This window comes from Poecile atricapillus, chromosome 5, assembly GCF_030490865.1.
Source record: "Poecile atricapillus isolate bPoeAtr1 chromosome 5, bPoeAtr1.hap1, whole genome shotgun sequence".
NCBI classification, from domain to species: domain Eukaryota; kingdom Metazoa; phylum Chordata; class Aves; order Passeriformes; family Paridae; genus Poecile; species Poecile atricapillus.
In genome coordinates, this window is record NC_081253.1 from 28,380,916 (window position 1) to 28,404,649 (window position 23,734).

General features: G+C 38.1%; 1 protein-coding gene across 2 annotated transcripts in view; it reads left to right on the plus strand.

Annotated features, from left to right (window-relative positions):
• HECW2 (HECT, C2 and WW domain containing E3 ubiquitin protein ligase 2) overlaps positions 1 to 23,734 on the plus strand; it is a 149,319-nt gene that overhangs the window by 18,020 nt on the left and 107,565 nt on the right. The window contains exon 1 of one of the 2 annotated variants that reach the window (XM_058839805.1): positions 11,408 to 11,422. The exons of the other annotated variant lie outside the window; for it this stretch is intronic. The gene's annotated coding sequence lies outside the window, so the exon portion shown is untranslated. Of the gene's footprint in view, positions 1 to 11,407; positions 11,423 to 23,734 lie in introns of those variants that run through there. 2 annotated transcript variants of the gene reach the window in all.

The following is a 23,734-nucleotide window of genomic DNA, read 5'->3' on the forward strand; positions in this document are numbered from 1 at the left end:
GAGTGGAAGGTGAGTGTAGTGGGAAGACAGGCCAGGGAGGTGCCAGGCTTCTCCCTTGCTCCATGAGAACCCGTATCATTGGGTGAAGGCAAACGTTGGATGGATGTCTTTGCCTCAGAGTGGGGAGTAGAGCACTAGAAGCAAACATTGTTAATAGCATTAACTTAGTATTTTATGTTGGTACTGTTTTTGTACATACTATACAATATTAGAAGCTCCGTGTTTTTAGGCAGTCCCAAAGGTATCAGGGAATTTCATGCACATGTAGCTCAATGAAGCTTTGTTAGCTGAAAGCCATTTTTTTGTTGAGTGGGAGTCTTCAGTGTTTCTAAGTCTTGTGAATGTTCTCTCTTTTTACTTGTATATCAGTAGGAGAAATGGACATGCTTCAAAGTACTGTAAAAACTAATCCAGCTCGGAGAAAGTCGCCTTTGTCTCCTATTGTTTTGTTTTCAGTGAAATGCAAATTGGCTTTCAGGTTGATGGTAATACCACAGACACATTGCAAATAGAAGATTATATAATAAAGACTGAGTGTGTGTTATTTGATAAACTTAAAGCTTTGGTCTAGAAGGAATTCTGAATCAAACTATATAAGCATTACAATGAAATGCAGGTGAACGTGAAATTTAAGTCAGGGTTAAGCTTCAGAAACTTTTAACTTGGATGAAGAATTGAGTGATTTTAAAGGTTAAGAAAAAAAGTGTAACTTTGGTTAATGAACTGTTTAATCAATGTGTCAGAGTTCCCTTTACTTTCTTCTAGAAACATCCTAGTTTGTCAGGTTTCTTTTCTTGTTTGGAGAAACTCAGGACCTGTGTCTAAAATTTGACAGAAGTTTTGGATAATTCATTAGTCTGATAAAAAGTGTGTGCTAGAGGATTTGGCAATTGACTTAATTTCTTCTTTAAATTAGTATGTTGGGAGATAACAGACTAATATGTTCAGTATCATCGTAAAGATAAACTAAAACCATGATGAGCTATGGTGCAAGAAAATACAGCTGTATCCAGCTGAGGGAAGGTGACCCATCTCTTTTAAAACTCCCACTAAAACTGGTTTTACTGCACAATTGGTCCTATTGGCGATTCTGAATCTGAGATTAATGATTACTGACATGGCTTAACTAAAGGACTTTCTGGCCTGAAAATGGCAGAAAAAAAAAAATATCTGTGTGGTGTTTCTTTTTCTCTGTGATTTTTCTTTTTTTTTTTTTTTTTCCTGTAGGTGAGGAATCACATTTAACTGTGTGCTCCTGATTGCAGTCTGTAGTAAATTTGTGAGAGTTTCACAGTAACAAGATCAGACAGCGAATCAATCAGAGATGTTCTTGTGTTGGGTTTGGCTTTTGCTGCTGCCTGTGATGTGGCTTCTAATGCATCGGCAAAGATGAGTTCTGCTTCTTTATCACTGAGATACCAGATAATTGTTTCTGTCAGGATCTCTGGATTTTCTGTGTGCTTCCCATCACTGAATGAAAGTCTATATTAACCCTCACTGCATGTTATGTTAATTTTTATTTGATGTTGGTTTTTGATTTTGTAGATGTCTGAAATTCTGTGGCATTGCTCTGATTTCTCAGCATTTTATGCCATCATTTGTTGAGGCTAATGGATAACCTTGTAAGTGCCACTTCAGAGCCTATGCAACATAAAGTGATTTAGAGCTTGACCTAGAACAATACCCTTTGTCCTGAGGATTTAAAATCACAATCATAGAATGGTCTGGATTGGAAGAGACCTTAAAGGCATCCCATTGCCATTTGCAGGGACTGCTTCCACTAGACCAGGTTGCTCATCGCTGCTCCTCCCTGGCTGTAAATACATCCAGGGATGGGGAGTTCACAGCCACCCTGGGCAGTATGTTCCAGTGCTGCACCATCCTCACAGTAAGGAATTTCTTCACTATATCTAAGCTAAATCTGTCCTCCTTTGTCTTAAAGCCCCTGCCCTGGTCACTAGTCACCAGTGTCCAGCTCTCTTGTGGGCCCCTGGGACTGGAAGGCCTCCCCAGAGCCTTTTCCAGACTGAAGATCCCCAGTTCTCTCAGCTTGTCTTTATACTTGTTTGTGGAGTTGAGAATTCTCTATCTAAATCCAGATTTTCTGACTAATATTGTCTACCACTCTCTACTTGCTTTCCAGTTTAAATTTTAGGTGTAGTGATATGCATCTGAATTTGGGTACCCACTGACCAGTCTCATTTTCTTTCTATATGTGGAGGATTCCTAAATCATTTCCCATTAAAGTTTTGTTCTCTGTTCCAAGCAGTGAAATATTAAGCCCAAGCTTCATTTTTCTGGAGGTCTGTGCATACTTTTTTTCTTTCGCTGCTGGTATAAACCCTTCACTATGCCACACTGATCCTGCCCCACTGCAGTTTGTGGGGCAGGATCACCAGAAATTAGCATGAGGTGTTTCTTTTGTGGAACGCTGTTTGTATAGTGCTTATAGTAGCATGCGTGCTGCTTAGTGTAAGACTGTGTTCCTCTAATACTGGATAAGCTTTTAAGAGTTATTATTAATCCTTAAACAAAGAAGAAGCTACAGAATTAAAAAATTCAAAATGTATGCCTATGTCCTTCTTGGGAATGAGTTCCATCCTGCCTAACCACAACAATTATGTCTTCAAGTCCTTCTTAACCTGGATTGTGCTGTGATTCTAGTAGGGATGCAGAAAAAGCAGCTTTCCACAAATAAAATTTAGAAAAGGCAACAAAGGCTGGGTTTTGCAGTATCTGTGCCTAGCCTAGCACCTGTGTCTCCAGAATGGCTTTATTTGTGAATCTTCACACATCCACTTTTATGTAAAACTGGGCTGCACAACTGGCATTTAGTATTGCATGGCCAATGTATTATATAAGGAAACAGTACTTCTGACTCTGATGTGTAATAATATTTTGTTATAAGGAGAAAAGACAAGAAAATAAGAGGTTAGGTCATAAGTCTGGAGAAACAGAGGGGTAGAAGGTAGGAGGGAGAAAGAGGATATGAATGAATTCTACAAGTAATAACTTCTAATGTTTTTATAAAAATAAGCATATTTTTTTCAGCTTTTAAGATGCTCTTGGCCTTTTGTAAGCTTTCTGAACACTAGGGGAGCTGCTGAACAGCTCAGGGTTTAAAAAGGCCTGGCACGGTGGTAAAGTTTGCACGATGCTAAGTTGGCCTTGCATTTACATTTTTAACTGTCAGGTGACAGCAGGATAGTTAGCGCCGTTCTTCAGGGCTCTGCTCTGGCAGAGCGGTGGGGAAAAGATGGCAGGTCCTACCCTGAATCAATATAGCAGTTCCCACTGACTTGTAGGGAGCCCAATGCTTTCTAAAATATAGTCTCTAGCAAATTGAATATTATTTTGAGATTTTTATGTGCTGCTGACCTGCCAAATGCTTTTTATTTTGATATTCGTTTATCTGTTTAATTATTTTTTTGTTTATATTCTTCAGGGCAGGAATTGATTCTCACTCTGTGAGACAGAGGACCTTATTTGATTCCTGCCTGGGGATAGTTCATTGTATCTTAACATGTGAATATTCCCTGGGCAAAAGGGTATTTTTTTTCCTCAAATCCATTAAAGTTGGGTAGGCCAATCTAAATCAAGCCTTGTGTGATGAAATCCAAGATAATCCAAAGATAACGCTTGAGGATGTCCAGTCAATAACAACTGTTTGATTAGAGGTTTTTTTTGTAGTGCAGACTATTTCTTCCCAAGCATCCAAAACATCCAGGGTATCCAAGTTTTTACTTCTACCTTCTAAAGGCAGGTTGGGTTTTTCTAAATTTAAAAATTCTCATACCTCTTTTACCATAATGAATGTCAAAGTAAGGGATCTCTTCCATGTTTTTTTTGACTCTGGGCTAAGTGAAAGCTTATGTACTTCTGTGATGTTTGTGCCACTTGCAGGATGGGTGTGGGATAGCAAATTCTTCCAGGGATGTGGTCACAGCCCTAAGCCTGCCAGTGTTCAGGAAGTGTTTGGACAACACTCAGGTACATGGTGGGATTCTTGGGGATGGTGCTGGACAGGGCTAGGAGCTGGACTCGATGGGTGTCTTCCAATCCAGCACATTCTACAATTCTGTGAAATTTTGGCATAGATTTGACATCAGAATAGAAATTAAAACTTGAGGCTTGGATTCTTTCCTACGTTTTTAGACTACATTTTTGGCTATAGCAAGTGAAGCATGAGACATGCAAAGAACAAAGTCCACCATGGCAGTTCCATATAAACAAGTTCACCTTTGCAATCATGGAAAAATAAAAAGATTGCGCTATTAAAAAATCAAAACACTCCAGCATTTCTAAAAGATTGATGAATTTAACCAGTGCTGAAAATGTATCATCCGCTTGTGTAGTGTGTATCATCTGCTTTTTTTTGTCCCTTCTAGTCTAGACAGTTTAGGATGCCATTAGTGAAGTTTCCACTTGTTTGAGAGTGCTGGGATATTGTAGAAAGAATGTGAATGAAGAGCAGGGGTAATTTCTCAAACAAAGCCTGACAGCTTCTTTGTGACCCCTACTGTTTGTGGACTTCATGCTGAGCAGTTCTAGTGATGAATTCTGACATGCAGTAAGCTATGGTGCATCCAGGCGCTAGAGAAAGTCATTCACACAGAGGTAAAAGGTGAAGTAGCAGGTGCTATCATGTAGTAACTGGCACAGCTCCTTGGAAAATCAGTTAAGCTAATCTTGGTTTATGCCAGCCTCAAGTATACTCTTAAAATGTAGCCAAGACACGTTCTTACAAATAAATATATATGATAATAATTTTCAAAGTGAATGGGAAGTTACTGCATGTTATTCATACTTACCACTCTCAAAGATTCCAGTTTTCTCCATTGATCATTAGTAATTGTGAATATCCCACAAGTGATATACATCTGACTTTAAATGATGAATTTTACTGGGTTGATATATGTGATCTTGGTGAGTATAATGTTTTTTCTTTATAGGTTTTTGTTTTTAATATATGGAGGAAAACAATCAGAATAGCAATAGTAGTGTTTCATGTTCCTAGAGGACTTAGTAAAGTACCAGTAAAAGAGGCCCAAAGAGAAAATACTACAGAAAATGAAGGGAATGGGTTATGAAACGTAGCATATTAAATAAAATAATGCTGTTAAGATAAAGGGTTGTTACTACATTGCAGAAGTATTAGCCTGTAACTATTGTTACCAGTTCATCTTGTCAGCAGTGTTCTTCACTTTTGCTTTTTGAATTGGAACATTTTATTTAGACATCTCTCATTCCAGCATGTTTTTTACTTGCATGGAAACAGATGATTGTTTTACTGTATCATATTTTTCTTTAACAATACATATACAAGGGATGTCTGCAATTTTGAGGATCTTTTTTCTTCCATAATGATGATCTGTCCATCTGTTTCCATGTGGGGTTCTTGTGCATTGCCATTGTTATAAATACCAGTGAATGCAGATACTGCAATGACTCACTCATTGTACATGTCTAATCTTTAAGTATCTCTGGAATATTAATGCTTCAGGCTTCATAAATACATCAGATGTTGCAATGTCTTCTCATGGGGTCTGCCTCAAAATAATTATTAGCATGTGGTAAAAGTTGAACTGTGTCCTACAGAAATGAAGAGTGTTAACGAGAGTTTTAATATAATTTCCACTGTGCCTGTAAGACTTCCAGAAAAATAACACTAGAAGAGTTAAGTAGCAGCTATCAAAAGTATTTATGTATGTCATTCACTGAAAATGGTTTTCCATTTAATCCTAGGAAAAAATAGACATGATATATCGAATTTGATGAGTGTACTGACAATTTAGTGTGAAGGCAAATCCCTCCTCAAAAGGAAGAAATGATTTGTTCTCCACAATTGCATTTAGGAACCTAAACCTTGGCATAAATGACATTAAGTTATATGACCAATTCTCCTGAGCACTATTAAATGTTTTTGGAAGCTTAATTGTAATGAATTAGCTGTTACAAGTTTCTTCCTTCATCCTGGCACTAGTGAGTTTAATTTATATATAATATCTAGGAGTCTGTACCTGTGTCCAACTCAATTTGAACACATGCCATGAGGTTTTTTAAGTGCCATGTAAGGATTGTACAATTAAACATCATAAGTACATTAGTAGACGTAGATCCATGTAATGTTGGTAGATGAGCCTTGTTAAAGCGTCTCCACTGTAAATAGAGCATCTTAACTTTTTATTTAGTTGAGCTTTTGAGTTTGATATTAAAAAAACCCCCCACAACTTCCATTTGTATTAGTGTCTGTATAAATATGTGTATGTGTATACACACACATCCTTTCCATTTTACAACAGAAACTGAAAATCCCAAATCCAGACACAGCAGAATGGAGCTGCATGGCAGCTCCCCTTGCCTTGGTTATAGGGGATATGTTTTTTAGGACTATTGAATCAGTGTTTAATATTTAAGTAGAAAACATGAATATTTTCATAACAGTTATGCTCACATGGTTATGATGTATCAGAGCACAACGTAGCCAATAATTCACTGCCAGTTCCCTAGTGCTGAACTTATGAATTATTTACTCTCCACAGCAGCAGAAGGATGCAAGTTAAGAGCAGAGTGTTGAGTAAGGGCGGCTTTGTGCTCATTGCATTACAAAGCCATGCTTAAAACAGCTTCAGTGTCACGCTATTGTTTTTCTTGTGCTCAGGAAATACCTTTCAGAAGTGTGAGTGTGAGGAGGAGAGAGTGAGGGGTGCCGCAGCCGATCGTTGGCTCCTGAATGCCCTGGTGCAGCACAGTTCAGCAGCCCAGCTTAGGGGAAGGGAAAGCCTCCCGCAGCCCCAGGGCAGAAGGAGGAAGAAGTGAGGGTTCATCCAGTGAAGTATGGGCTGTGAAAGGAATTAGCAAAGCATCTCACTAGGAAAGCTTCTTGGAAGGAAATATGAATATATCTTTTTATGGAGTTTAAACACCCCTGGGATTTCCTATCCATGCCATGTCCTATCTGAAACCTCCTGAAATCCTCCTGAAAGCTTTGTTAAAGTAGCTTCAAACTTTTATTCTTTGGTTTGTTCGCTACTCATGACTTACATATTTGTGCTGGAAGCTTGTATAAATTTTTTAAAAATGTAAAATACCACTTCATTTTATTCATGAGTCTACTGACCTGTTGTGAATACAAATTTCCTTGTGTATTTGGGACTATTTCAGTGTCTCTCTATGACCTGAGAGACATCCCTATGTGGAATTCACTCCAGTTATAGAGAGCATATATCCACTGCAATCCAGCATGATTTAACTGACTAGTGTGAGCATAAACAGCTTTTATTGAACTGTGGCAATAGTGGCAATTTAGTCTAGATTTGACAGCTTATGCAACGTTTTGGTCTTAACTGTACAATGATGTAAAAAAAAAAAAAAAGTAATTGAGTTTAGCTGTTTGAAGGCAGTTTTTTTGGACAGCTTGCCATTGCAGTAATACACAGGGATGCAAACAATATGGTTTGCATTAAAGAAGGTACTGTAATCATTATTCTAAAATGTTTATCAAAAAAGGACTAATTGAAGGTGTTACCATACTGTGTTTGTGTTCTGTTCAAAGGCAATACATGTATGTACTGACCCAACAATGGGTGATGCTGTAAGTGACCTTAAGAAAAGATCAACTGTGTTGAAAACACTTGATGAAAGTTCTGATTTCCAGTTTTGATCAGTGATGAATTAATGAATTCTTAGTGTTTTAATGCCTTCCTCTTTCTCCTGCCCTCTTCAAATACATTTAGGAGACTAATGTTTCCATAAAGTCAGATTCATTAGTAAGGAAGGGACTAAGGCAAAAACCCCCCAACAATTGAGATAAGACCTAAATGACTGCTGTACATAGTGCTTCTTTCCTGCCACCCACAAATACCTTGATGCAGGATAAAATTAAATTACTGTTGATTTTTTACTGATTAGGTTCAGTTGTTCTCTTAGATTATAGTCATCAAGTTCATTACATTGTGCATTTGGCAAGAGTAGAAAGGAGTCTTCTTAAACTCCAGCTACAATATAGCAGTATTTTGATTACATTGAAAAATTCTGTGGCAATTCACAATTAATATTTTGAGAGGGTTATAAAAAAAATTTCTTTCTAAGTAGTAGTTTATCTGAAGTCAAATCAATTAATTTACTCCTTGATAAGACCATGTCTGCATAATTTTCTGGTTTTTTGGGTCTCTTTCTCAGAAGGGTGGCCGAGACATGGCAGGGGGTGGCTTTGATGGAGGGGTAAAGGAAAGCAGAAGGATGCTCAGCCCCTCTGGGGAGATGACTGAAAGCTGTGCCAGGGCCCTGAGAGAGCAGTGCTGAGAAGGGCTCTCCGTCCCAGGTCTGGTGACAGAAAACAATCTGCCAGAGAGTGAAGCAGAGGAAAGGAAGGCAAAGACAGGCTGGGTGGCAGAGGCAGAGATGGCTGATACTCCCCATAGTGTTTGTTTTTTTGGCATATATGTACTAATCTTTTTTATTTGTGTTACTCCAAAAACATGGATTGGTTCAGAATGACACATTGCATATGAAGCAATACAGTGCACTACAGATACTGACTACTGCTTTAATAAAGTCAGTGTAGCTATTGTTGGGGAAAAGCTGATAAATATTTTGACACAAAAAGAGAGAATGTCAGCCATTTACTGTGGGGAGTTTGGCAGTCTTTCCAAATTAGGCAATTTGGACTAGTCTTCCATTATTTTTGGCCAACTTTGCTGGCACTGTACTGGTTTATCAGAAACATCACAAATAATTTTCTGAGAGTGAATTCTTTTGGAGAAACAAGACGGGATACTTTTCTTTGCATGGGAGGAGATCATATATGCAAAAGACTGACATATGATAAAACAAATCTTCCTTTCACTTATTTCACTGTGTTCAGATGATCTATATTGAGTGCTGGAAGAGTTGTGTGATTACCCGCAGACATTCCCTTTATAGTGCATCAAAGGGCCTTAGGAACATGCACTTGATCACTGCAATAAATTTTGGTAATTAGAGGCATGGCAAAATGCTGTTGCTAGAAAGTGGATATAAAGAGTTGAGACTGTTACCTTTAGCAAGAGAAGGAGATCAAGGGAATGCTAAAAGCATGCCAGATTGTGAGTGTGCTTAGTGCCTATAGCTGTAAACTCTAAAATTCATAAATGCAGTGTGAGATTAAGAGTTTGGGCAAAAGACTGATGTGGTCAGGCTAGAACTAGGTCCTTGACCAACAGAAGCCCCTTTAGTTTAAGCTTTTCTCAAATGAACAGCTGGACAAGAAAGATTATTGTTAGATAAGAAACTATTGTAAAAAGACTGGGTTTCTCCTGATAAATAAATTGGGTTTTATCAAAAGCACTACAATATTTGAGAGCAGTCCAGTTTAAGTATTTAATTTAAAAAGAATTTTGGTATTGTTGTTATCTTAGAGAGTCATTGCTGAAATAAACTTCAGTCTCTCTAATAAAATATTTAGTTTCAAACTATTATGCTCTACATCCTGCAGGGCACAGACTAATATTTTCCATGAGTCAAAAGAGAATGGTGAGAGTATGGGCAGGCGGCAAGATTTGCGGTTTTTTTTCAAACTACACCTTGGCAATCAAAACGTACATTTTCTTCTGTTACTGTTTCTGGCTTGCAGATGTGGGATTAGATCAAGAGAAATCTGCCCTGAGGGTAAAAAATTCAGGAAAACAGAAAAACTGGTAGTAAAAAAGCATTTAAAAAATTTTAGTGAAGAGATCTTTTTAGTTATGATGTGCAAGAAGGCTTCTCCCCTTTTCCTTTGGTTTTTAGGACATGACTTATCTTCTGACACAGCTGGTGCTTACTATGCTGGCTATGGTAAATAAAACATGTTGGTTGTGTTTTCCAGGTTGGCATATTTGCTTCTTTTTGTTGATTTTTGTCTCCGTGGAGAACACGTCACCTTGTTGTGTTTATAACTCGAATAACTTGGTTGTGCATATAGCTTTAAAAAGTCATACTTGGAGTCTAGTGATTTTTTTTTTCTTTTTCCTTTTTTTTTTTTTTTTTTTTTTCCCTGACATGTTTCCTTTGTTAGACAATGAGTCACAAGCTGTCTTATCCTATTAATAGCTTATTAATTTTTAATTTCAAAGACTCCTTTTGTAAATGTACTGTATTGAGTAAATCGTTAGGAGTTCTCTGCTTCTCTAAATAAGTAATTATGCATTTCAAGGTAGTTCTATCAGTTTAATTCATTGATTACACACAAATTGTACAAATTAACAAACAACATGCTAATAAAATCCGCTGTTTATTGAAGGGTGACAGTTCTCTCAAATAAAACATGGCTCTGGAAAACTGTTCCTGGCAGTGTAGCTTGTTCATAATGTTCTGTCATTTGTTTTTTTCAAATCCTAATCTCTAATGGCACATATATTAAAAAGAAGTAATTGGAAACAAAATCAACAGTATGAATTCTGAAAATATTCTTCAGTCTTTTTTCATAAATATTTTGAAAGTAATTTAAAATATTCAGATAGTTCATAGCAATACAGTGCTAACATCTCCTAGGTGCCAACTAGAGAAGGTGTCAGGGATACTGTGAAAGAGAATTGAGGAGAGCTTTATATAGAAATTCTCAGTTGAATGTGTCAGGAGGGTTTAAACCGTTTTCTTGGTGTATCATACTTCAAAAGGTGTTTCAGGGACAGTTAGGATGAAGGGAACAAATTCTGATAAGGAACCTTGAAGCTCATGGAGGAGGAAAAGCACCAAATCTAGAAGTAATGAAAAGTATGCTTTAAAGTAACAGTCATTTCTGTGGTTTTCTTACCGATTTCACAGAAAAGCATTAGGACCAGAGATTTAGTCCTGGGAGTCTCCTTATTTAAGAAACTTCACTGTACGTATTCAGACCCCTCTGACTAGTTAATTCCTCTTCACTCTGTCTTTTCTACTCCTTAGAAAAACCTGCACTATGTGAACTTAAATTCTCTTAAGAACAAAATGCAACTATGATTATGTGAGGTTGATGTTAGATGTAAAATAGCTCTTGTATTTCCAGAATCTCACCTACTTCTAGTTTCATCTTTAGCAAAAAGAATGGCATGTTATGAAATGCAGGGTGTCTACACCGTGGTTTTGACTAATTGGAAATCATAATGCTTAAAAAAACCCCACCAACCAATCCACAAAAAAAACCCCAAAAACCAACCCCCCAAAAAAGCTCCAAAAACACCCACACAGCAACTGTTTAATGCCCATGAGAAAGTTGATTGTGTTAAGCTGAATATTCCACTGTCAATCTATTAATAATGGAAGAGTTTAGTCATAACTGAACTCCAACTGTGGATTAATAATGGAATCATTATGAATTCTAGGTAAGAAGAAATGACCGCCTTAGCTATGGCTCTCATGTATGTTACAACCTTAGAGTTCATGATGCTTATAGGAAATGACATCTTCACCTTGAGAATTTGAAGTGAGTAAAATCATATTTGCTACATGAAATATATTTCTGTGTTTGTTTTATTTGATGATTAAAACAAAGTGAGATCTCGGTTTTGTTAGAGCTTTTTGTTATGAGAGTGCTCCTTTATTTGAAAGACCTCAGGCACTGTGCATGTTAGGCTTTACCCTGGTGCTGAATAAGCCTTGCCATCTGCTGCTGCTCCCAAGCACTCAAGAGGGGCAGAGAGGGTCCTGTTAGCTTCAGCAGGTATTGAGCTTGCCCTTACCTGGTCAGCAGATGCTTGTGTATATGCTTGAGCTGACCTGGTAAATGTTGGGGGGAAACATCCTCTGGCTGCAGTTGGAACTTTAGGAATGATGTTTCACTGGCCACACTTTCTGGATAAGGATAAGTTGCATTTTAGGATGTGCTCCACCAAATATAACTGTTAGACGTATTTGTGCCTTAGCACAGAGAAGTTTCCTCTGTATGTAGATTGTAAGAAAACTATAAAAGCCTATGCTATATTTAGATCTGTTTGGTTATTGCTCACTAAATATAGGCAATATCCAAAATTGTAGTTTTTAGCGTTAAGGAGTCATGTATTTTTCACTAGTTGCTTTTCTGGTCTCATATGCTTAAATCACTATATTTTTGTTGCCTGGCTGTATGACACCCTGTGACACCCTCTGCAGCATTCTGTAATCTCCAGGAATTTCAGTGCCTGTTATATCATGCATACTTGATTAAATCCTCCCGGTAGCCTGTAGGTAGCAGAAGGTACTGCCCCTGAGGCTTAAGTTTCCAGTAGGCATGCCTGATAAAAAAATAAACAGGAACAAATCAACAAGGAACCCTATCAGACATTTCTTAGTGTATCCATCATAGCTGGATGCTAGTTCAGATAGTGCATAACACTTTTCCAAGGATGTGGTTAGAACATAAAAGCCCAGGACCTCTCCTGGGGCCTGGAGACACCCTACATTCCCTGTGCACACAAGGGAAGAATTGGGACTCTCAGGAGAGTGAAGTGTAAGAATTGCAGGTTCTGATTAGCTCTGAAAGGCTGGTGGCATGACATGGGAACTGTTTAATTTTCTGACCCTCGTGGAAGTTCCCAGATGGATCTGTGGCAGTATTTCTGATCTTTTAATTACCATGTCTCTCCCCCTGCAGAATAGTCTGTCCAACCACCAAGTGTGCTATTAGCACTTTTTAACAACCCATCGATTTGCTTTTGTGTAGCCGCTGCTCCCTGAGCATCCGCTGGGCAGAGCTGAACTCCAGCAGATCAGCACCAGCTCCCCTTGCCTTGACGGGCAGTGCTCTGGGAGAGATGAAGACAATTCCAAACTGAGTACATCTCATCTTGACATATCCAGGCACGTGCAGCCTCTGGCTGCTCCTGGATGTAGTTCAAGACCTCAGAGGTTTGCTGCATCACTAGGGTTCATAGCAGAGAAAGTAAATTCTAATATTTCATCTTGTGTGGTTATAATCCTTCAGTTTGGAAACTGCTTATTGTTGTGTGTACCAGTCCTCTTTGCTTATTCTAACGTAAGTATTTGTCAGTCTCCAGTGAAGTTTGGAGTGTTTTCCTAGGGTTTTCCCTTGCACCAGAAGTATCAGTTGGCAAATTTTAACCCTTAAATGCCATAAGCATGCTGTACACTCTAGGTGTACCTTTGCTAGGTCTTCTATTGCCATTTGCTTCAGGAGCTGAAGCTCTGAATTTTGGTGTTCAGGAAAACACACAATTACAGTGATGATCCAGGTTTATACTGGCAATCCACTGCAGTACAGATGGGGGTTGATAACCCAGAACTTTTGGTGGTAATTATGTAGAAAATGCCAAGAAGCAAGTTAATAGGTTTAAGAAGTTATTTTCATGGAAAGCTGTTGGCATGAGTGTATGTCATGTATATCTGCTCAGAATTGGTCATGACTTCTGGTCAGGTGCAGTGGGGAGCCACTTCTACATCTCTGTTAGGTTGGATACAGTTGTAAAACAATTTCTTCTTATAAGAAACACTAGAAAGTAAGTTTGAGAATAGCATGTTCTATAATTGAAGCTCTTTTTTTTGTTTTAGACAAGATGCAGCATCTGATGGGATGTCAGCAACACTGGTACACGTATTCCTCTGTGATCAAGGAGAAATGGAGTTAAAGTAATTGTGTTAAGCGCTTAAAAATACTCTGCTTTGTTTCCTACAGTCAGTACTAGTGGGAGATGACAAACTAGTGGCTCAATATTAGGACACTTGGATTAAACACTTTTGCCATGTGGAGGATACCTATTAATTTGAAGTTAACTAATACAGGCCACGTTACATTAGTAGTAGAGGCCTGCTGGGCTGTTTTCAGCAGTTGCTGCTGTTCCAACTGCAGTTGGCATCACTGATGTGTATTGGGGGTATTTCAGTGAAGCCTTTGGAAAGAACGAGTGGTCTGCTTTCTCAGTGCCTGTAAAACTGCTGCCCTTCAACAGCAGACCTGTGTTGTCACCCAGACGTTGGTTGTGACCAATTAACAAGAGTAGTTAAGTGCTTTTTATGGTGTTTGATTTTTCTGAAGGGTTCAGCTTTGGGGTTCAGCCTTATTTTGAAATATGTTTTTCTATTGTACCACTGCTTTCTCTAAAAACTGGTATTCTTTTGCAGTTCCAGCACGCTCCATGAATTTTTGGTGTTGGCAGCCCTAAGACTCGTTTGTGTGTTAATCTGAGGTTTGTGTTTGCTTTACAGTGTGGTGGAGGTGTCAGATTGTTAGTGAAGTACAACATCCTCTGCTTGATTAGGCTGCTGCTGCATTTCAGGAAAAACAGCTTAAAAGTGCTGTTATGAAACCTGATGGTGGTTGCCTAAACCTGATATTTTTTTATTACTCGCCTACTGGACTTGCATCACAGGGATAAAACAATTTAGTGGTAATAAACAGTAATTTGTCTGCAATTGTATGGTCATATAATTTATTAGGCAAACAATTTTAAAAAAATCAAAGCAATCTCAAACTACATGGAAATCCACCAGCTCCCCAGCAGTGTTGATAGGAGACTTCATTCATATATTTTCAAATAATGACGTGATTTTGGCAAACTATTAAATCCAGTCAGTATGTGGGTATTTGTTTTGAGTGACTTGTCTTTAATTCTGCTTAGTAATAACCTACAACAGAGGTTGGCGGTGGTAATTTGGCACAACTGAAGGGCTGACACAGAGGCAGTGACATTATCTAACCAGAAAACTGCATTGCATCTTGCTTTTAGGGAAGGTCACCCTGGGAAGTCAACTTCCAAATGCAGGATAATGCGGGGACATTTCCATTAATAAGGTAAAAAACAAACAATCAGTATAGTTTGGGATTTTTTAGCTTTTTCCCCCCCAAAAATAATTATTTTCCCAAAATTTTATTTTATGTTGTTGGGTTTTGATCATGTTGCATATAGCCATTTTCAGTCTTTCTTTTTTGAACCTTAAGCTAGGAGATTTGCACAAGCAATATTGAGCAACTGGATCCTGGGTGGTAGGGAAGGGAGGACAGTGTGCTTGAAACCAAAATGCATTTGTGCATAGTAAGGACACCAAAAATAACAGAACATGTCGATTTCTTTTTCTTTTTGGTTCTATGGTAAAAGACTGACTGTTTCTGAAAAATCTGGAAAAAATAGGTGTTTCTGATCATCGAGTGTAATGCATCATAAGAAAAGCAGAGATAAATCTTGAGTGTTTACTAGGCTGAATGTGAAGAAGGGAGGAAGAAATATACTTTATTTATAATATTCTGGGTTTCAAATAAATCATGTGAATTTTACTCTGAATTATCAGTTTTAAGTAGCTGTATGTCTATGCAAAGCTCAAATCCTAAAGTGTCTTCATAAAGAGTAAGCCAAGGACATTTCACTGAAAAATCACTATCATGTTATTGCACCTGTTTTACTGTTCCTCCCGCAAAAAGATTAAAATGGTGTAGGTATATGATTTAAAACTTCATCCATAAAAATGTTGAAGTTACCTCTGCTGTAATGGTGCTGTGCTTTTTGCTTTTTTGCTTTTTAATTTTTTAATTTTTTTGCTCTTTAATTAAGAATATGTCTGATGTGGATTAAGCTACATTTTATAGTTGCACATTGAAAAATAGATTACATTTAAAATCAAGGAATTAATTTTAAAGAATGCAGTATGCTATGATGTCTTTGTTTCGTTTTGTCACACAGCAATTAGCAACTCTTAGCTCAATCAGAACAAGTCCTTTGGTTTAAATACACCCAGGTCCCTTTAAAAACATAAAGGCACAACACAACATGTTAAAAATAAAATAAAAAAAAAAAAAATCCCCGACATAATAAGTGTAGGAAATTTAGGACTCCAGATGAGATTGTCTGAACTTCTGTTTATATATTTGGTGGTATGTGTGCTGGGATTTCTTGGCTGTATTTATAAACACTGATTTCAATCTTTTTCCGTTTCCTGGGGCTGTAGCACCTACGCCCTGGGGTGGATTTATATAGAATTGTGGTGTGTTCCTGAATGTGTGTAGCCTCCACCAGAACTAGCGCAGTCTTTATTAAAATCCTTTGTTCCGTTGTGTCTGTAATGTGACTTGATGTTAAAAATGAATGTGAAAATACAATCAGAAAATTTGACGCATTTGGCTCAATTTCAGATTTCCTTTGTTGGTGGGGGGCCAAAGTAATTTTATTCTGAAAATGAAATATTGAGATGAAAAGATAAAGATTTAAGTAGTTACTTCAGGGTTTTTTGGTAAGTCTAGTGGATACATCTGCTGCTGGTTGCTGTATGTTACCCGGTGCAGGAGTCCTCTTACTAATGGATTCTTTCTAAACACACAAATTGCAGATGGGGACTGGGCTGCAAGAGACCTGTGCCTGCTGGGAGATGGATGAGCAGACTTTGCTGCACATTCCTGCAGATGGCAGAGGGCAGAACTCTTCAGAATCCTTTATGCCAAGATCCCAGGGGCTGGGGTTTTTGTGGGCTGATGAATTTAGGGCCAGTGATAGCAATGTAAATACGTGCAATGAGAATCCTTTCAACAATGGTCTATTTCTTTGCAGGATGAAGATGAATGAAAAATTTTTCAGCCTGGAAAAATCCTGTGATACACAGCTCTATTTTTAGCTCTACTTATTAAAAACTCATGCATATTTAATAGTAAAAGTATTAATTCATAATAAGCCTCATCTTTATATAGCCCACTTTGTATTGTTGTCTTTTCACTAATTGTTCATGTAGCTTCTGAAAGATTTCTGCTTCATTTACTGCAGAAACCAAGGAAAGCAGAAAATGCAGCGGTAATCCTGTAAGGAGAAAAAAATTACAGCATGTACTCACTGAACTAAATAATTGTAATTGTAAGGTGTACTTAAAAGGAGGGGAGGCATGGCTGGTGATAGCTTTGGTACCTCTAACTCCTCAGTGGTCTGTGCTCTAGCACAATTTCCTCATCTCAAGAGCACAGACCAGACACAGCCAAGTGTGCACTGGGAGGCATTTGCAGGTGATAATGGCATGTGCAGTTACCCCAGGAGTATCTTGGTTGTCAAAGTGGTGCTCCTTAGGACTCTTAACTGGTGCTGTCTTCTCTTGAGTGGTTACAGATTGTAAACTGTAAATCAACAAACTGTTAAATAGGGGAAGTTTTTCCAGTCTGTCTCCCTCTTCCTTTCTAGTTGAGATTTGGCATGTGTCTCTGGCTCTGAGGCTGTTCCCTGTGTTTCCTCAGAGCTTCTCGCCTCTGACCACTTCAGTGATTGCCCTGAAGTGGTTTGACTTTGAGGAGGGAGGGAATTTGTATGGCATAGATTATGTCTAAATGTCCTACTGATGTCTTGCTGCACCTTAACAAATTCAGGCATCTTCTCTTAATAACCTGTTGATATAAATTAACTAATCTGACTGACACTGTTGTGGAAGAGAATTTATCCAGGGCACAGAAACTACTTACCAATCTGACTTCTTTTTACTGAAATGATAAAAGTGCTCTGTTTCTTGAATTATTCAGCTAAAATGTATCCTTAAAATTATTTCAGTGTTTTCAAAAAAAAGATAGTAAAGCAGTTGGTGCATAAGAGTTCTGACAGTGTTCCAAGCATGAAGTTCTGACCTAAAATATATTTTGGAGGAAAATCTGAAATAGGACATAATACTGCAATCTCCTTCTTTAAAACAAGTTATTAGACTTGGAAGTGTTTGTACGGTGCTATTTTGTGGTTTTTAAAAGACAAGACTGTTGCTGTTAAGCAACAGAACTGGTTTGGTTTAGAGCTGAAGTGTTTTGAATATTAAACTGATTTATCCTATAAGTAGAGAGGGTGGTATCAACACTTTCCTATAGAGCCCTGCCGTCTTTCTGCCTGGATTTATTTAGGCTGAAGATCAGCATATGTGTTTAACACAGACAAACAATTTGGGTTTTTTTTCTTATTCTGGGCTCTTTTTTTGTGGATTATAAGGAAATGATTTAAAGAAGGTAGAGCAGGTGTTTTCTGAAGGAGGAAATCTTTAGGGCTTTCAATCTCTGTAGTTTCTGCAAAGATTGCATTCATAGCTGTTTGATTCTCTGCAGTATTTCTAAATTAATACACTGGCTACCTTAAGTTAAACTCAAAAAAATATATATGAGAAACATGATAATAATGATGTGTTTTATGACATGTTTTTGGTAATGGCACCTCCTCCTTAAGGACATACTTAGGACAGTCAGCACGCAAAAGCCATTGCTTTGAGCTGGCATGACCATCAGTTCTTCTCTTCTTAGTGTCAGGGATGCCTTTAGTAGATGTTTGTTTTGTAGAGCTTCATTAATTCAAAAAGTTTCATTTAACTGTAGACAAGCAGGAATGTTCTCATGTTTTAATTCAGCCAGAGAGTCTCCTCAAATCTTTATGGAAATGCAGGCTTTGTGGGGGGACAATTATAACTGGCAAAATGACCTAAATTGAAATATCAAAAGGGTAAAAGGGGCAGAAGGATGGAAATTCACATTTATACAGACGGACAGTTAAATTCACTCCAGCAAAATTTGTCAGTTCTTAAAAATAATTGTTTCCTGTTTTCCTCGTCTACTGATTGTATCTACAGTTTATTTATAAGATTTAGGTACACAAAGCTTTGGGTTGGTTTTGTTTTTAATTTTCCTTTGTTTTGTAAGGAGACCAATTGAGTCTTTTTAAAACATCTTCCCGCCCACATTATGATCAGTTTTACCAGGTTGGAACTTGAAAAAAATGGAGAATCGGGGAAATTGCTTTGCTCTGGCCTGGTGGGCACTCTTCTATTCTACTTTTAGTCTGCCAACATGTTTCAGTTACAGAATTCTTGAACTTGCAGTCAGTTGATACATGTTCTGCACAAAGAAAAGCATTTTTTTGAAGTTGATAATGCCCCTTTGTGACAGAACTGAATATAGTATCATGAACTCAAGTGTGTGCTGCTTGGAGAGAAGCAGCATTCCCGTTTTCCCTGGTAACGTGGGAATCTCTGTGTGAGAGATGTACCTGGTCTGTGGTGGTTTGTTACCATTTCAGTGGGTGAAATCAATTCTATCTGGTAGAAAATTGAGCTCAAACAGGCTTGAAAATGGGAATGACTGTATTGGATTTAGGTTTGCATGGATGGAAGAATGAATGTTTAATCATATTCATTGTATGTTCCGAGGATTTCCATCAGCATAGAATGGATTTCCAGTTAAAAATTGAACGAAAATTAATTTATATAAATGCTTATTGCATATCTAACTCTACATACACCAGGTTTTAAAAACTGCCAAATAAATGCTTGAATCAGGCTCTGTTAAGTATCACTAAAATACAGCTGTCATTCCTGGATGTGACACTCATTGAATAGTTTCTGCTTGAGTACCAGTTGCAGAGTCTTGGAATGAAAATGTAGAACTATTCTCATAGTAAGCAGTAAATAATTGTCGTACTTCTTCTGTCAAGTACATTATTTTATAAATGGCTTTTTGAATTGTGCCTTTTTTGGCCTGGCAGATTTCCTTTATTTTTTTCCAAAAGAATACATCTTTTCTGTTTGTCAAGCTTTTTAGCATTGTATGCTTTCTTCTGGTACTGTGTTTATTTCCTTTCCTGAACAGGCAAATGCTAAGTTTTTCTTTTTCTGCAGAAGTTCTGTGTTTTGGTCTTTACTTTCCCTTGTGAAAAAGCCTTGGGAGAAAACTTATAATTGGATAATTCTTATATTTATTTATATTTATTTATAATTGGGCTGTTGCTGCTGATGTTCTGGAAATTCTCCTAAAGACAGGAGGGATTTCAGGAGAGTTGAATGGGTTACCCTTTTTTTTTTTTTTTTTGTCATTTATAGGCTCCTGTAGACTTTCACATATGTAAGTATGAGCATATATTATAGTTTATTCACAGAATAATTGAATTCTAATTTCCCCATACTGTGACAAAGTAGCTTCTCATAAAGATTATAGTCTGTCTTTCTAGTATAGACATTTGAAGGGGGCTGTGTTTTAGATGGATTATATGACTTGGCATCAGAAGTCTAAACTGAGAGAAGTTGCATTAGTACTTGAAGGGAAATTCTTGAATACAACCAATCAACAGCAACTAGCAGTAGATACAGCTGTGTCATGGACACTCAAGATCAAAGCCTGGCAGTGGAGATTCTGGTTTTGAAGTTTTCTGTAGACTACCATTGCATCTTAAATTATCCAAGGCCACAGTTCACAATATGCAGGGTTTAATGGCTGCATGGCTGTACCTTGAGTCTGTGCCCCAATTGTGAACTCCACTCCACGAGTGCTGCTACAGGTAAGATTACTGAAATAAATGAACTTGGTTCAAGTAGTTGCCACACCAGGAGGAGGTTAAGGAGGGGATATCGTACATGTGGAACATGGCCTGTTGGTTGTGAAATTGCCCTACAATTTCACAACCAATTTCCAGTCAGGTTTTGTTTCTTATGTGAGTAGCCTAGAGGATGGAAGCCTATCTGGTATGTTTAATTTAAATTTATGTGCCGTTCTTATATTGCTACTTTGGTGAAAGATGGGAATGAGTTTTAGGCAATGGACATCCTCCTGTATGTCTGCAGAGTAATACTAAGATACATCTGCAGGCCAGATGGATCTCACAGCCTGGCAGCTGCAGCAGAAGGGATTAGATGAACCCTCTGTAATCTCTTCCATACAATTCCAGACAGGTTATCCAGGCTCTCAGTGTTCAACTCCACAGTTCATGTGGCTGAGTTAGCTTGAAGTGTTTCAGGGCTTCTTACTCCACCTGAGCTGTGGGGACAGTATTGTGGGGACATGGGACATTTGTCTTCCTCGACAACAAGGGACACCAGTAAGTACCCTCTTAACCTGGTATAACTGTATGGTGCTGGGCTATGCATATGTGTGTGGATGTATGCACTGGTCTCTGGGAACGTATTTATGACTTTAATTCTTTTGACCAGTGGCCAGTGTGATGTATACCAGCTTGCTCCATGCTGAAGCTTTTGCCTGGTAATTAATGCAGTAAGTTGTACCGAAAGCCCAGTGCCTGGTGGGCTACTGGGCAGGGTGTGTGGACCTGTCAGAAATATGCACAGCTCTTCAGACTGCTGGCTTTGATAAAAGGGTTGAGCAGGAACTTCTGTCTGGTGTAAGGAAGTTGCTGTTGGGTAGACGATGGAAGGTTTACTCAAGCAGCTAAGGTCATATGAGAGTGACATTTGTTTCCAGGTAGATACAAAAGTGTATAGGACTCATCTTACGAATTAACTGTATGAAAATCAATTGAAAATACGTATTCTCTTACACTCTGAATTAACTGAACTGTTCTCTGGCCAAATAATGAATGGACTGTTTTCTTAAAGTGTATGTTTATGCTGAACTATATGTTTTTTCCCTTAGGGTAGATTTTCAGCCAGTCTAAATTATATGGTGGTTTTGAAATCTGAGCTGATGTTTAACATCTGAGCTGAGTCACCAGGTTTGAGTCCAAAGCAGACTGGAGATGCGTGCGCACGTTCTTTCCTTTTTTCCTCCCTCTCCTCAGCAGCAACATCCTTGTCAAATTACAGTGCGGTAAATTTTAGCTTTACCTTAAAACATCTGAGTCCAGTTTCCAGAATTTGCAAGTTGGGATTTCCCAGCAGTGATTTCAGAGGATGAGTTAGCAGACTGAAGGCAGAGTTTCCTCAGCACAGTTTACTTCCCGCATGGCTCAGAGCAGGGCAACAAGGCAAAAGGACATCCCAGCAAAATTCTATCCTTTTTCATTCAGTCTCGAGTAACTGCAGCTTCTTCCACAGATCAAGACAGAAAGTGGTTTTGGCCCTCTGAATGATTTTTTGGAGGACCTCTTCCCCTAAGGACACCAGCTACCTGGCACAGCCAGCACAACGTCAGGCACGTCATGTAGTCTGGCACACCAGTGGGAATACTTTGAATGGAAAAGTCAAAACGTTTCTCTTTGGGAGAAGCTCTACAAAGTGCTGTGTCTTTCAAGATGCTTAAGTTGACCATTGACAATTTTCCTGATTAAAAAGGAAATCTGGTTGAAAGATTGTTCACATATAGGTTTGTTTCTGGAACCTGTGAAATTTATTAAGTTCTTTCATCATCATTGCTTCAGGCTGCTTCTAAGAGTATCCAGTAATTGTTCTAATTGTTCTAGTAACTGTCTTATGAAAGACTGGGGGGCTTTGTTGAAGGAGGAAGTAAGCAGATCAGCAGAAAAATAATTTTTCTGAATTTAACTTGTCTCTGTGTTTCTGGAAAGAACAATTTATATTTCAAGACAGTTGCTATTCAGTTAATTTAAAGCTGAATTAAAGCAACTTTTAATTTTATTCCATTAAAAAAGAGAGATATTAAAGAACATTTAAGCATTTCAGCTAGTATCTAAATCCTGTGTCAGTTATGATGGTAGCTTTCAATCATTTTTAGTATCTTTCAAGAGCTCTCCAAATAAAAGTAATATTCAGAACTGGCTGTTCAGGGAAAAAATAGTGAATAAAAATTAATTGTCAAAGGTGTAAAACAGAACGGGGGTGAAAAAAGAGAGACTTCTCTCCCTTTTAATCTTTCTGATATATCCTGAGTATCCTTGTAATTAAAAAGAGAAATGGTGTCAGAAGTGTAATGATTTGATTTTTCCAGTTTATGACATCGCTCTTTTGATTTTCATCAGATCACAAACTCTCTAGGTTTGGAATGATCACTTTTTGCCTTCCTGCCATCTCTGGACTTGTTTGTATCATCTACCTGCATAACTAGTAATTTAAAACACGCAGACTTAATGAGCATTCAGGCATTCTAGGTAGCAATATTGAACAGTTAGGACTATATTTTAGCTGAAGGATCTCATAACTTTCTGCCTGCTGTTGATGCTCAGAACTGTGCAGTTATATAATATGATGATAGTTACATTTTTGAAATACTGTATTTTATGATCTACGGGGACAAAATTAAATTTCCACTACGTGATACAAGTTTGTTAATTAATGAGCTAAATCCTAAAGACTTAGGGTATAGCCATGGTCATGTAAGTGAAAAGGCTTTATTACCTTCTCCTTGTTAATCAGTGGAGAAAAATAGGCATCCCAAAGAACTGATTTTTCTTGGCTCTTGAAGAGATACTGTGACAGCTTTTATATTCATCTTTATCTTGGTGATTGAATAGGAAGCATCCAAATGTGTTAGCTTAACTTGGATCTGACAGAATGTTAGCTAATGGAGGAAAAATCCTATTAATCAGTGAAATACCTTCTGAGAAAAATTCCATTATGTGGATTGCAGAAAACTTGATGAGTAGAAATTCTTGGAAAAATTCCAGCAGGAGTAACAAGAAAAGGACATCTGGGCAGAAGGATGAAGCTTTTCACTCACTTTTGTCGGCAGAGAAAAGGATGCCTCATGCCAGCTTTATCTGATTTTATTATTTTGTTGTGAGTGTTTTTATTTTATTTTATTTTTCGTAGACCAAATCTGGTATCTGAAATAGTGAAATACAGGCCTGAAAGGAAACTATTGAATTAAAGATCTATCCAGTTAATCCCTTTGTCTCAGGCCAAATCAGCTCCTGATGATTGTGCTGAGTAAGTAGCTGGTGGGTTTTACTGGGAGAGGCCCATCTGTCCTGCTGGCAGAGGTGCACAGCAGCTCTAGAGGGGAGAAAGGCTCTTTAGTGCTGGAGCAGGGTGAGTGCAGAGTGGCGAAGCATATGAGTGAATCATGGTTAACCATCACCCGGGTGCATATGCAGGTTTTGCAGCCGACAGTGAATTCTGACTATTCTGCTTTTGCCAGAGTTTCTAGCAGGTTTGAAGCCAGTATAGGGACTGGAGAGTCCTGCCTTATCGC